At 39.2% G+C, this 16,181-nt stretch overlaps 1 protein-coding gene across 1 annotated transcript in view; it reads right to left on the bottom strand.

The window, feature by feature from the left end:
- Positions 1-16,181, bottom strand: part of PTPRN2 (protein tyrosine phosphatase receptor type N2) — a gene marked incomplete at both ends in the record, with an annotated part of 628,010 nt that overhangs the window by 81,741 nt on the left and 530,088 nt on the right. The gene's annotated exons all lie outside the window — the stretch shown is intronic.

Genomic DNA, 16,181 nt, shown 5'->3' with positions numbered 1-16,181 from the left:
ATGTGCTCTCCAATGTAAATCCTCGTTGATAGATGCCTCATTTCTCTTCATTAAAATAGCAAACTCGCAACACTTCCTCCCTGATGTGGGGCAGAGAGGATGAAGAATGACATTAACGAAGAATAAAAGCAGAAATCTGTCATTGTATTGTTTAAGCAGCTTTGGCAAAGAAAGAAAATTCAAGCTATCACACACACTAATGCAAGTCATGTTGAAACACCAAAATAGATAGCACTGGGAATACGTATTTTCAGTTGCTCTCATGCATAGAATTCGTGCAAATATACAGAATTCTGGCTAGGTAAGAGAAAATCCTGCTGGTAAAACCAACTCCTGATAGTATAAAATTCTGATTCTTATAGCATGAGCAGACCCACAGTCACACTCTCATGTTGTAATGCTGTTAGAATCAGCTGTGGGGGTGAGATCACAGATACTGCAATAAAATGATCATTTTTAACATATGACTGTTGTCCATGAGGGGTCCTTGGCTGTGTGGCAAGTCTATAGGATGTGGCCAAATTGCACACACAGTGTGGGTACACATTTGTCTCAGATTACTCATTCTGCACAGATGAGTACTAAGAGCACAATCTTTTGCCTCAGGCTAACAAAATAATACAGGCTGAAAAATTCATACCATTGGAATGCCATGGCTTCTGTTTTCTTATTCATTGATAATTTAGTTGCAGCCCAAGTACCATCAGTAGGATGATCTGAAAACCATTATTTATCAACTGCAATAAAATCTTCTTTTCAGACAGGAGTTTGAAATATAACTCAAGACTATGTCTGGGGCTTTTTTTAACCTTGCAAACTCTAGGACACTGAAGGGGGATCCGAATCCATGCAGCAGCAAGCATTCAAACAAACTCCCTGAAACCATCGTAGAGTCTCCTCCTGTCACCATATGACAATGATTAAAGACCTCATTCAAATATTCTTTTCTAACAAAACCTCTGTCTTATTTGTCATTAGAGAGATTCTTATGTGGACTTTTATTATTTGATAGGATTTAATACAGTACGTATATACATAGATACATACGTGTATGTATGCATGTACAAATTAAGACACACTGAGATAAAATTTGTATCATTTATAGACAGAAGGTATTTCACTGTCTTTTACAAAAATACAGTCAACAGAAACTTGGGAAGCAAAGATTATTAATTCTATGTGGTGTCAGTTGTTGGCATAACTGTACAGAAGACTGCCACAAGTGAAACTGCTACCTGACTCCATCACTGCATTTTTGTACATTTTTTGATTTTGTCTAGGCCATGAAAGAGTTTTTCTAATTTTTTACCAAAAGTAGGGGTTTTCCACACTTGAGTAGTATGTATTCTGTCAGAGTAGTATGTATTCTGTCAGTGGGTACCTTTGTAGCTTCCTACTAACCTTAACATGAAAAATATTAGAAAAATAAATTAAACTTCAAAAATATGTTGAATTGAGTCATATATATTGCTGTTAGATAGGTCAGTTAAACTATCAGTATTAAACCCAAGACTTTTTAATAAAGGAAAAAATGTCATTGTACCTGTTATTTTTAAACATAGGAACAAAGAAAAAACCTCTTTTTCTCCTTTTCTCTGGAGGATCACACACTTTATAAGAAAGGACAGCAATAGTCCTCAATGTCTATTACTAACCTCAGAATGACCCTGCAGTAGTGTAATTTCAAATCCCTGCTTTTAGCAGATTTTGGGAAAAAGTATAACAGAGCGGAAGCTTTTTAGACAGAAAAATAAATCTACAAAAAACCAAAAAGCTGCTCAGATGTTTAGACATCAGCCATTCCTAGAGGGAATGGTTTATTGGACTAAGCAAAAGTATAATAAGTATAGGTATGAAAATAAGAAATCTATCACACAACTGCTAGAAGGATCTGTCTTCTGGCTAGCATGCCATGTGGCGTTGATATGAATTTATTATATTCTAACAGACATCCTGCCACTTGACTCACCCCAACTCTGTGCTAACAATAGCATTTGTACTCAAACAGGATCTTTGTTTTTAAGTTGATCTGTTCCTGCTGTTCATATCCTGCCTCAAGTCATAATCCTCTGCTTTTACAAGTGGTTGCTGTGGAAAGGATTATAGACCTCTGTTAACAAAAAAGAACTGAGATCAAGCGATCTCTAAGAAATTAATGTACCATTTTTACATGAATTATAATGACAAAAGAAACAATATTATAGACAATTGGTTCTGGAAGAGATTAACCTCTAACCAAAAGACCTTTTTGGACAATAAAGTATTTAATATGTTATTAAGAAATGTTGTTTTAAAATGAAGTTTAACATGTTCATGGTCCTCGTGGAAGAAGGTGAAGTTGAGAATCATAACAAATTTAAATGTGTTAAAAAAAAATGCACCTTATCTCAAATATTACTGTATTTCTTTCCTGACATATATAGAACCGAAACAATAACTCCCAGAACTGCTGTTACTGTCAAACACCTCAAACAAAGCAACCACGTCACTGCACTCTGCTGTAAAAAATGTTTAATGTAAACAGGAAGGTCAAATCATAGCCGAAGCAAAAATACTCCTGAATTTCTTGATTGGAGTTTTAAATCTCCATGACAATGGGTTTTCCCCTGCCTGTAAACAGAAGTTTTTGGGTTGAATTTATTTCCAGATCAGTCTGACAGCCCTCGACAGCTCTTCCTTCCCCTGCTCCCAGCCAGCCCAGCCCTGGCTGAGGAACCTGCCCCATCCCCGCACACACATCAGCCACCTCAGCACAGCTACAGCTTCTGCTTCTCCAAAGGCACCTCTCTGCTAGCCCAGCCATTCCAGCTCCCACTTGGGTTTCTAGCCTGGCACTGCAGGGATAACATGTCCAAGACCACCAGCACATGTAAAAGCTTTGATGCACGGCGTGTTTTGGGGAGCCATATGGATTCCTCCAGGACATACGGACGAGGGACATCCGGCTGAAAGCAGGGAAATGTCTTTATGTGGAATTTGGCCTTGAGAGGGGTCATCAGTGTTCCCCTCCTACAAAAGGCATTGGGAATAATAGGGTCTCCCAGTGTTGGGTGTTTCACACCGTCCCCTGGCACTTACTGAGATGGTATCTCTTCCCAAGTGCATAAAGCCCTGGATGGTTCAGACCCTCATAAGTACAATATCTGTTACCTGTGCACTTCTCTGCATGCTCAGGTATGCTCTGCCTTCCTCTCCAAAATATTTACTCTCACAAGCATTTTGCAAATCAGCCATTTACCAAACCACAACTAGAATTCAAACTTGACTAAAATGTCAAAGCTTCGTACTGTGAGAATGACACAAACTGTATTTCTGTATTGTCTCAGCCATTAAAAATATTTTCTAAGAATGAATTCAATTTACTGCTGCATTTCTATATTTAGCAGAGTGGCTGAGGCTATTTCTGCCATGCTGAGACTCAGTAATGTCTAGCCATTGTTTGTGTATAGTTTGAGTGCCATTCTTCATTTAAAAACATCATTTACACCTAAAAAAGCAACCATAATGCATACAGTGAAAGATGAAGAAACGATCCTCCTGACCTTCAGGCTATGATCTAATGGATGGGTTGGACATAAACATTTATTTAAAAGGTAATTTGAAGTTTATGACATTATTTCCCATACATGGGAATTGCTATCATACTGAGGCACTTACTCTGTTTTTTATTTCCCAACATTTATTATCAAACTTATATGGCGGTCACATGCAGTATATAATGGAGAAGTAATATTGCTGCATGACAAAAACTGCCATAACCAAGATAAATATTCTGTAAATAATGTTGAGTTAAATGAGTTCAAAGTACTGCACCATGATCATCTGCAGTGAGCTTTTTATTTGACACACAATTGATAACCTTAAACAAACCATAAACAGTATTCTTGCAAACCCCCAGTCCTCTTCACAATGAGGTTCTAAAATATTCCTAATACTTGGCTGTCCACACAGAGACAGGGAGAAGCATGAAGTGCAACTAGATACAACTAGATTTTTGAATCTATACACTCCACTTGTGGATGAACCACTCTGCAGCATAAATGTAGCTTACCCACATTTAAAGAAGGGCATTAAGAGACTTGCTGCACCTCCTTAACTGACAAAATTGAGAGCCAGTCTTCCCACCATGTCTAGTTAGGTGGGTCTCTGAACCTGAAAAGGTAAGAAACTCTAACTCTCAAACAAGAAGGCATCAAGTCTGTTCAGAAATGGAGCTCACAGACATCCTTCCAGGCTGGTTTGGAGATGTGGCTTGCCTACCAGCAGAAGTGTTAGGCCATGTCACCAGCCAGTGACAGGAGCTGGGACTTCTGCCACGTGCCTTTGTGATGCACAGCAGCCATTGGTGGCACAGAAGGGCAAGGCAGCAAAAGAGAGCTCAGAGAAATTTTTATCTGTCATCTACTGGAGATCCACTTAAGGAAATTAGAAAATCCATTGAAGCTACCCAGTTTACTGAAATGTTTGGTTTTAGAGAGAAATACATGTATATGCCCTGGTAAGGATAGGTATGAGTACAGGTAACCAGAGAACTAAAACCAGATGTAACTGAGGCTAATGGGTAATATTGATTTTTTTCCCCTTGTTTTAATTGCAAAAATGGAATTTGAGAACCTCAGGTGACAGTACAGGCAAGAGAGCTGACTGGAGCATCCCAGCTAAAACATGGCCAGCGCTCACCTCAGCTCTGCAGTCATTAAACATGAACCATTCCAGCTCAAAGCTGCCTCCTGAGAGGATGCTGCAAATACTTAAGGCAAATTCTCTAAGCAATACCTTCAGGTATTCCAAGTCCAGCCAGTGATGATGGCACATGAATCATTCTCTTCTAGCTGGTACCAGGTGCATGACAAATGTTCACTCCAAAGCAAACGAAAATAGCTTTGTATCTAAAACACTGCTCTTTCCCAGCCACTGTCACCTCAGATCTGACTAACAGGAGATCTAGGATCTGAGGTTTTCAGTTTATTTAGAAAAAGAAACATAATTTCATAACTATATATTAATGAAAATAATAGATTTTTTAAGTGATCCCAAAATTTGCACAAAACCAAAAATTAGGTCCAGGAAATAGGACTAACATTTCCACACTTTAAAGAATTTTTTGTTTAGCAAATTAAAATAGAAACCACTTGAGTTAGTCCAGAAACAAGTGTGGCAAAATTATTCTAGAATTAGCAAAATATAAGAGAGACTAAAGCTTTCCATGGATAATTATTGAGAAAATGCAGAGACACTAAACAGAGAAATTACTGTTTATTAGAAGTGATAGCTGAGTGTACAGCAAGCCCTTCCAACCTGACCTGCCTAATATTCTATCAATCAAGAAACAAATCTGCTTAAGCAGGCATGATCACAAGAACACTGTGTTAATTTTATATGTGAAACGAACATATTTCGCAGATATTTTAAATTAAAATGCTGACACTTAATTCTAAATTATTCAAGACTACACCTTTTAATAAAATGTATAATGCAGATTAAGAGTATATGTAATCTATATGCTAGGTATGGATGAATAAGACCTTTAAAATGCCTTTTTTTTCTCCCCCCTCAGCTTTAATACATTTAATTCAACGGAAGTCTCATTCTCCTTTTCAAGAGGTATAATTCACAGGATGAGCTGAGGTCTGCACATACAGCCTGGATTTTACTGTTCTGCAATGGATACAGTCATAACACAATAAGATTTAAAAAATGAAAAAAGAAGATAAGCTCTTTTTTTAAACAAATGTATCTAGGACTATAAACATCATTTTTCTCTAACTAAATTTGCTTAGTGTTACTACAGGGTGGAGCTAAAGTAATTTGGCTGCCTTTGTTTTGCTTTTGCATACCTGATAAGCTTTCAGGTGTTATAAATTTGACTTTAAGTTATTTACTCTATTTGTAGCTTTGGGGATAATTACAGCTTTATTACCATTTATTTCTGAGTTATTGAAACATACTTTCAAGCTTTAGCTTGATTTTAACATACTTTTGTCCAGGAATAAAAGAACTGTTTATGTACATGGAATATTTGCATGCATATTTTCTATCCTTCTCAGAAAAGGCAACTATATCTGATATCTGTGTCCCTTCAGAAAAGGAATAAAGGAATATACTGAAAAAATGATTGAGAGTAATATTTTGAAAGACACAGCATCAAACATACCATTACACATCCATACTCTGGACAAGTTGTTTTTATCTAGACTTGTATGCGATAGATCTTGGGAGGAAGAGAAACAAAAAAAAAAGAAAGAAAAAAGAAGAAAGCAAAATAAATTTGACTATCAATGCAGCCTTCATGTGTCCAGTTCAGTTCACTATCTGCCCTCTTGTACCACACTCTGTATATCTGAATATAACTCTGAACCTTGGGACAGGGGGGGATTACTTTGCTTGATTTTTAAATGATGTAAAACCCAGGGATGCTGTTTCTTTTTGAGATCATCACAGCCAAATACAGAGTTGAGAATCATTCTCCTAACAAAACCTCCTTTTGATTGTGGCCTGTGAAACTTAAAATTTCAATTATTTTAGTGTGTTTCCTGGTGATGACTCATGCCATTATGGTTCCCCTTTCCCCAAAAAAGTCAAGGCCATGAAGAAAGGGAAAGGCAAAGACAACATGGGTAACTTTAAATGAAAAATGACTTTTCCTTTTTTAAAAAAAAGTTCTTTGATTTCTTTGTTTTATTCCCTTTATTTAAATTCAAATATTTGCACAGTCTTCTCCTACCAAAATGAATGAACAGCCATCATGGTCTTGTACACATCTCCAAGTGTCCAACAGACATGAAAATTGCACAGAACCAAAGATCCTGTCTATGCAATACAGCTTGAGAAAACAGCTTTACTTTCATTCTTTCAGCAACCTCTCATCAACGACGAAGCAATCTGAATAGTCCAGAAGCTCCTGAAGGAAGCAGATATCTCCTACATGGCTCACATTGCCAAGGAAGACATGACAGCATAGGTCTAATGATATTTCTCTGAAATAATGATAATATTGCCCTGCAATCCATGCCAGGAAATCACAGTTATCTTTGGGGATAATACTGCTTCCCAGAGGGCCAGTAAAATTTGAAGACCATGTTTAGGTTACTTGGCTGGGGAATGTTTTCCTATACAAAAACACAAAAGACCAATGACTGGGACTGCATGAGTATGACAGTTTAGAGCCTTTATTTCCAAAAGTTTTGTGAAACAGATGCTGACTAAACAGGACTCCAGCACCCTGGTCTTCACAAACAGGAGATACACAAAGAAAGACTGTGATTCTTTAGACTGATTTGGAAGAGTATCTTCTCTGCATGATGACATCATGGTAGCTTCCCAAAGAATTTAAAGAATTTAAAATTTCCTGGATGACTCCAAGGAAATCAGTGTCTGTTCCAAATAGGATATGTCTGCAAACTGTGTACCTGAAGTCATCTGAGATCTACTGGTGTAAAAGTACCCATTTTTTTTTCCTCAGGTTGTCAGAGTTTTACTGGCCTTGCAGTTCAGACAGTTGCAATTCTGAAAGTATGGTATATCACATTGACTATGGTATATCACATTCTGGATGGTATATCACATTGACCTACCTGCCACAAAAAAAGTGGTTTCAACCAGTGCTGCTTTCTAAATTGCATTTCCCACATTTCAGTGTGCCTGCATGTAATGTTTTAAAATTATATGAGTATATGGCAAGTATGAAGCTGGAAGAGGAAAGATTTCTTAAAGGAGTAACCAGAGAGATAAAAAAATAACCTGTAAAACAAACCTCACCTTTGCCATGTTTTGCTCATCTTAACTAACTCTAATACATTCTCATGAGGGCACAGCTGCTCCTTAATATGAATTGGCACAGAAAATTCCCCACTAGCACAGTGAGAGCCACAGAGCACAGTATGGGTTACAAATAAACCATAGCAACAAGTGAATTAACCTGAAAGGCCACTCAGAACCACGTGTAAATCCATCGTGTATTTTGACTTTGTCTAACCCATCCAAAGCCTGACCAGCTTCCAGCAGATGCCAGTGCTCTTAAAGATAACTGCCACAAATGTTTCCTTTTTCACTCCCAGCATTTATAGTTGCCTGGGGCCCAAAGCAGGCAAAAAATGTAGTCCCAAGACAGCTGTAGTTTCTCAGGAAAGCTATACATTAAGGCTGTGTAGTCCACTATTTTATTGCCCTGCAGGACTGAAAATGGAAGATCATTTCTGCTAGAAATAAGAATTCCCAGCAGCCAGTAGGACTCGGTGAGCACTTCCAGCCTGGAGAGAAACAAAATAGCCACTAGTTTATGTCTAAAAATGTTATTCTACCCCACTGCAAAGACTAGTACTGCTTCTCCCTAAATCTGTGTAACTGCATTCATGGTAACAGAGTTTCTAAAAGCAGTCAGAGAAATGGGAAAAGAAATCCTAAAACTTCTAAAACCCCCAAATGCTTTCTTTTTCTCTCCACAGAAGGGAGATATACACCAGAGGTGATGCAAGGATAAAGGAAGTATTTACCAAAGATAGCCATCAGTGACAAACTTTTTTAAAACGTCATCTACCATGACAGTCAAAATCGCCAGCCATTACCCCCCTTCCTGATTTGAAAACTAAACTCACTGCTTTTCACCCACTCTCCACTGAAAAAAAAATTAAATCCCTCATCAGCTCTGCTGGGAAGACCAAATGCAAATTTAGAGCACAAGTGTTAAAAAAGGATCTACAAAGAACAAAGTTGCTACTAAGTCACAGGAGGTTATTAAGAGCCCAATCTTTGGTAACACAGAGAAACCCTATTAAACTGTGGGAACAAATAGCATGTGTGAGTTTCCTCATGTCTCTGAGTACAGACATTTTTTCTATCACACATCACAAAAGTCTTCAAGGATTAAAAAATGGTCAATACTTTGACACTTTCGCTGTATTGGTGTCATAGAAAATGGACAAACTAACAGGGATTTAATAGTTGGTACTGATGGTCAGAGATACAGAGAGACTTCATATTTTGGAGAAGACAGCAACAGTAGCAAAATGCACAATTTTTCTTGGGCTCTGCCGTGTCTCTCTGTACAGCTGTGTACAGCTGGATCAGGGCTGTGCCCTGAGAGTGCCTGGCCAGAAGAGACCTGCAGCCCTCTCCACTGTCCCTGACCTGTCCCATGGCACCAGTTCCACTAAACACCCTGCAGCAGCAGCAAGGGGTTAATGTGTGTGTTCATTCAAATAAAAGGACTTCCCTGGCCATTACTGAGGATCTGCATTTTCTTTTCCCAGCCCCTACGAGCACAGGGGGTCACTACTCTCCCTTGGACCTCTCCCCCAAGCACCAGTTTGTCTGCAAAACACACCATGGGAACAGCACAGGAGGACAAGTTCTAAGTAGGTCCATTTCTTTAATGGTCACACTCATATCTGGATTATTTTAAGACCTGGGGCATGAAGCTACAGGCATCTCCTAAAACATTTCATCACAGATTTTTTTTTTCATGTGGCTCCTTTGGTTTCTGAGATTCCTGCTAACAATGTGTGCATCAACAACATTCTGCAGGAAGTGTTGCTTCTTGCAGTTGTATTCTCCTGACAGCTTTTCTTCTATTAGTCTTTTATTTTACATACTTAATATAACTGAAAATCTTTGTCCTGGTGACCAAAGACAGAATAAAAGTTTCACTCTTTCTTCAGTTTCTCATTTTATAATTTTTTTTCTTTTCTATACTATTTCTGGTTACTGTTTTAGAAGAAATATTCTCTTTTCAATCTCTCTTCATATGAATTTTCCATGCCCTTAATCATTCTTGCCACCTTTTCCTCACTCCCTCCATTTCTGCATTGTCCCTTTGGCAATGGAGTGACCAGCACCCACAGAAGCCTTGAGCACTGATTTATCCTTAATTAACTTCTAAAGCCCTCAAAGAAGCAAACAGAATTCTTAGTTAACAATGCCTGCAGAGCAATTGGGTTGACTCAGACCTCCAAAAAGAAGCTGAAATTTGGTACAGCTTGCTAGGCAGCCCTTATGTATGTTTTAACTTCACGCCAGGTGCTTTCCAGTGAGGATAACTAGGAACTGCAGTTCTTTATTTTGTTCTTGGGGGTCACAATACACAGAATTTACATGCTCAAATTCCCATGTTACTATACATGTTTTTACCACACAGTACAGAGGGAGATGTATGACATAATTTCTCTATATAAATTTATATGTGTACATTGTTTTGCTTCCAAAAATACATTCAGCTCTATCACATTTCTCATTCTATTTGATGTAAATAACCAGCAACTGGCACCTTGTGCTGTGAGCCACTGCAGCAAAACCTCTTCCAGCAAATCACTCCACTTGAGGCATTTTTCTTGCCCAGAAAGCCAGAATGAACTCCAGTTGAGAAGCTGAAAAAAGTAAAATCCAAGTTTCTTTTCCCCATGCTGTCAGAAAGGCACCAACACAGCAAATTTTACCTTTTCATCTTTTCCTTGTTCTTTTCTAAGCAATGGGGAAGATCAGTATGTCTCCACCATGGGAATATTCTCCCCAATAAACTTCTGAAAACCAGGGGGGTGTTGAGAGCAGCAGTACCACAAAATGGGTGGTGTTGGTCCTTAGGGCTCTAGTGCAGCCCACCTCAAACCAGGCACCTCTGCTGTTGTCACTGGGACCAAGGACAAGCCTCCAACCTGCAGGGAGTGCGTGGCTCCCCAAGCCAGGCAACTCTTGATGGGGCAAAATGAGTGATTGTAATCAGCCAAGCTAAGCATGTAAACCCAATACCAAAAGTGAGTTTTATCAGGATAATGTTGAGCTGTTCTCACTTTGGAGAGCAGATCAGCCCTTTCTGAGATCTCTTGAGTGGCTGCCAGAACATGGTTCTGCAAAACAACAGCCATCCTATATAAAAGGAAAATGCTGGAATCATCAAGAAGCCTGCAACTATGTCAGCTAGACAGGAAAACAGAAAAATAAAAACTGCACTGAAATTCAACAGGATTTTGTCTATATGAAAGATTAAAAATTAAAAAAAACTATTGCCCTGGTCAAAATCTGTGCTTGTTCAGAATGCAGTCATCCCAAACAACCATCAATAAAACATTACTCATTTGTCTTTAGCAAGAGGTACAGAAACTGGTCAACAAAGCTAGAGAAAACCTCGTGGATTTTCTCCTTGGGATAAGCCACTTACACTAAATTTGATTTTCTCCCATTTGAAAGCTATTGTCTCTCATCCTCCAAATTAATTTTGTTTCTTTGAGGGATTTAACTTTTAGGAACATCCTTTTACAGTCTCCCTTCTTCAGTCTCGGTTTGGTTTTTGGCTGAGAATACAAGTGATAAAAACTGAAAGCTGCAAAGCTGAACTGGAAGGAGAAGAGCTGCAGGAATGCTGAAATAAGGTACAGGGGCAACACTGACAGCTTTGAACATGTCACAGCAAAAAAACCACAGAACAAAGAAGTCAGGTGAGCTGTCTCAGTCCTTTATCACGCCTTGCTGGTGTGCATTAAATCACTCAAATTGTCTTTTACAGTTCTTTAAACCACTAGAAAAAAATTTAGATCTCTGTTGTGCATGAAATTACAAGAGAAAGAAAATATCTTGAATAGAAGGCCCCCACCCCTGGAGCCGGAGCTTTTTCTGTTGAGAGAAATGAAATTGGGCCTCTTGTCCAGCCAATACAAATCACATCCTCAATGTCTGACTTGTTGTATCTCAGCACACAGGCCTTCCATGGATCTCCTTGTCCTCACATGTCACACACACTCACGAGGCTGTTTGGGATGACAAATCCCACTTGTGCCCTTAAGAAGACTGGAGCAGCACAGCCCTAGGAGAGCTCCAGCCTGCTCTACCCAAACTTGTCTTATAGCTTATATCACAATAGAACAAGCAAAACTATCAGTCCACTCTGAATATTCCACTTGGCAACAGCCCTACATGACTACAGGCAAAGTAGAGGATTTGAGACTCACTTTTGTCCATCTGTCCCACACCCAAGTCCGTGTGGGCTTGCAAAGTAAAACCGCAGGTGGCTGCAGGCAGCCTCAAACCCTTCCCCAAGGTGAAGCACAAACACTCAGTGCAGGAGGGACAGAGACCTTGGAGGTGAGATGATGGTGGTTTGGGCAGGACACAGCCCTGCTCTGCCCACAGGGCCAAGCACAGCACAGCTTCCCTGCACGTGCAGAGAAGGAGAAAGGAAGCAACACAGCATTCCTGTCCCTCTTCCCCTCCCCACCCTGTGAGACTGGTGTGCAGGAGGAACAGATGTACCAAGAAGAAAGCAGTAGGAAGAATGCTTTTATATACCTTACAGACTTCAGAGAATAAACTGCAACCTGTTCCTGCTCACAGGCAACATGGCCCTACAAGAACTGACAAACATCAGCTACCACAGTTCCTTATTTATACAAAATTATTTTTTCTCCCTTTCAGAGGTCCTGGTATAAGATATTCCTGCAAAAAAAACCCCAAAACATTCCAGTTAAAACTTTTAAAAATGTATTTTTTTCCTTCTAGTGCAGCACTCTGGAGGAAAATGAAAGGATCAGCAAGCCAGATTGCAGTGTTAGCTGCTGAGCATTCAGAGAACATACAATAGAAGAATGTGTCAAATCTGAAATAACAGAGATGCTGCAAAAGAAAAAGGAAAAATCCTAAAACAGAAAAAAAGGTTAGAAGTGTGTAGGAAAGACAGGCCTGATTATCCTCTGCATTACATGGAGAGGGAAGCCATTGAAGACAGTATAGTTATTCCAGAAAGAAATTGGGACACTTGAGATGATGTATGGCCTGGGACTGCAAATCAAATACTCTCCAGCCCATTAGGCAAGGCTGTGGTTATCTTTGGCTTCTTTATAACATACAGGCTCTGGGACATAATCAATTTACCAGGGGGAGACAATCCATTGTACTTATCCAGAACCAGCCCACGCTCAGCTGGCAAACAGCCTGTGGCACCACAGGGATGGGTGAAAGGAGCTCAGAAGCAGGAGCAGAACACTCAGGAGCTGGATTCATGGGAGCAGGAGCCTGGACCTTAGTGGTCCAGGACAGGAAGTTAGGGCAGATAAAGCAAAAGGAATTCTCACCCTCTAAAACCAGGTGGCTACAGCCAAATGATTAATATAACTGTTTGTTGAGTGAATTTTTCTTTGTTTGCTCTTATTCTGCTAAGAAACTGGGGAAAGTTGGGTGGCATGACCTGAAATGGTGCCAGGACCATTCAAAATATTTACTGGTTTAGTTTACCAGGCAAGATGCAGCCTGCAAGTCCAGAGCACCTCCAGCACATTTTCTAAGAAATGCCTGCTTGGGTAAGGACTCTGGATTTCCCAGTAATTAAAATGAGTCACTAACTTAATTTTGCCTCCTACTATTTTTACTTAGCATTTTCTTACATCCTAGATACACAGAAATCATCTTGTGGGATGCCTGGGGCACGTTTGTCCTTGTTTCACTAAACACCAAACTCAAGCATGGTACTTGTGAAAAATAAACAAAGTTGGCAAAGTGAAGAGGGTCAGCATCACCTTCTCTTTGCCACATTTTGCAGAAAAATGGACAACTACTTGAAAAAGATAGTTTTTTAATGAAAATGTAGACCTGCATGTCACTTTCTCATCCAAGCACTCCAGGATTTGCATATATGCTCATTTTCTTTCCACACCTCCAAAAAAGCCCTTTCTCCCACCTGCTCACTCTAATGTAAGGAGTATTTTACTCTGAGGTGTTGCTGCACTGCCACTGCTGCAGCTAGTCCACTTAAGGGCTAGTCCATTTCTCCAGCACTGAGTAATTCACAGAAGTTATTCATGTAGACAGGGAAAGGCTGAAGGAGAGCCATCAGTAAAAAGCCCAGCAAGCCCCTTTCCTATGGCCTGTGTGGTTCCCCCAGGGCTGCCCCTCGGCCAGGCTGGGTGTGCTGGAGCAGGGGCAGAGCAGGGACAGGAGGTGACAGGAGAGCCCTGCTCTTTGAGACACCACAGGCTCAAATAAAGACTTCCAGAAGTTCCCTCTAAAATCTCTGACATCAAGCTCCAGCCCTTAAGATGGGCATTTCTTACTGAGCAGTATTTTGAAATTGATTTTAAATGCTGTGTTAGCAAAGACATCCATATTTAATTGTATCCTGATTTACTAGCAAGCAAGTTTGATAAATTTCCTCTGATTTATAAATTCATACAGTATTTTGGAATGCTATTTTGAACACTGCTACCATTTAACTCAATTTTATGGCTACCACAGGAAGCAAGGTTGGTGAAAAGCAGAGTCCACTGCACCACAGGAATGGAGGACAGCTCTGAACACTAATCAGATATAAAATTGACAAAAAAGTAAAATTCAGATTTGTACACATCATGTTTTGCTTCATTCTGCTTTGACTTGTCTGGCTTCAAGGAAGTGTTTAAACATAAGGCAAACTCTTCTTCTAATCACCTTGAAACACTCTTCTTCTTCTCCTCTCCCAGAATCACTATGTGTGACTACTGTGAATTCTGTGTAGTCACACATATTTTGTACACCGTGAAAACTGTCTCACCTTAAAGTACAGTGGTTTATGTAACTACTGTATGTACAAAGTATCTGCAGGTTCCTGAGAATTTATTCTGAGACAAAATGCCAATCAAAGAGAGTCAAAATTGTTCACATAATACACAATAAGCAGACTTAAATGGACAAGAACGCTCTTCTAACTCATATACCAGGCCATATAAGCTTTATCACAAACAATTACAGCTTGTCCTGTAGCTTTACATAGTCATGAGATGATCTCGTTTTACCTCTTTAAATAAGGACACAGGAAAAGAAAAGATTAAAAATACATTATGCCCTTTGTTTTCCCAGTAGAGAACACAAGCCAGTCCTTCACAGCATTCTGCCTTAAGGCAAAATTTTCATCTATCCAAAATCCTTACAAAACGTATTCCTTCTGAAATGTTTACTAAATACTCATGTACTGAATAACCTCATCCTCTGTGATATCTTTTGTGTTTAACTGTAGGAGGGTCCTTGAAAATTAAATTCTATAAAGGTAGAAGGTTATACTTTGTGGTACAAATTATCCCCAGTTTACCAGCTTCCCTTGATACTAAGGGTGATGTTAATTGGAGTATTATTGAGAACTTGATAAATAAGAACAGCAAAATTTTCCTTTCCCCCTCCCCCCACTTCACTTAGTCCACAAAATTCCAGTTTCTAAGGAGTTGATATACAGTATTACTATAACATTAAGGTCTAATATTATAATAACAAGTTTGCTTTTGAAATTCAGTCTAGAGTGTAAAATATTAAGCCATATTAGAGGTAATGAGTTATCTGTATTTAAACACACAAACCATGCATGATGGTTAAGTAGAGGGTTTGTTTCCAGCAGATTCTTTCAGCTGGAGCCTTTTAAAATATTTGCAGCAAAATATTTATTGTAATTGTTGCAAATAGTGTGTTCTTAACATCCCTAATAAAAAATACCAGCAGGATCAAATCGGTAAGAGCATGGAGGAGTTCTTAGGGACTTTGAATCCAGCAGGATAATGTAATTAATAAGACTGTATTTGACAAAGGAATATATAATTTATACATAATACAATACATGCAATAACGTAGAATTTAACATATAATTTACAATTATATGCCTGCCAAATCAAGTTAATTGGACAAGTTTTTAAAACAGATGATGATGTAATCCATCTGCATGTAACCTCGAATACTTCAGGCAGTTCAAGAAAGAACTTCATTGTAAACTGTTTGGCCTTTTCCTCCTCACTTTTCAAAGGAAGTTCTTTTGGCTGAGATGAAGGAAAATTAAAAAGAATGTTATTGACATAAAATATTAAAAGGCAAGCTTGCTGAAGCCAGCTTCAGAGCATCTTAACTTTTGCCTTTTAATTCCATTATGGGCAAGGTTTTGCTGAGCATTACCACCGATGCAGAAGACCATGCTCACAGGAAAGTTCTGCAGTGCAAAGTATAAAATATGTTGATGATTTAACATGCACACCCCAGCGTTCCCCACACAGGAGTCAAAAGCCAGGGTTCAGCTGGACTCACAAATACATCACCCTGAATCAAACAGAGCATCTCTAAATCGTAGCAGCCACTACCACACACTCATTACATTAATAAATTGCTCGCTAATGGGAGCGGTGACAAGTAAGATGTGCACTTAGTGGCCCTGTGTGCTGCCTGCTCCTGATGCCTGAATGCCCGTTTTTCTC

This window comes from Fringilla coelebs, assembly GCF_963513975.1.
Source record: "Fringilla coelebs genome assembly, chromosome: 1".
NCBI classification, from domain to species: domain Eukaryota; kingdom Metazoa; phylum Chordata; class Aves; order Passeriformes; family Fringillidae; genus Fringilla; species Fringilla coelebs.
Note: the sequence above shows the minus strand (reverse complement) of the source record. Positions and strands in the feature narration are given on the sequence as shown.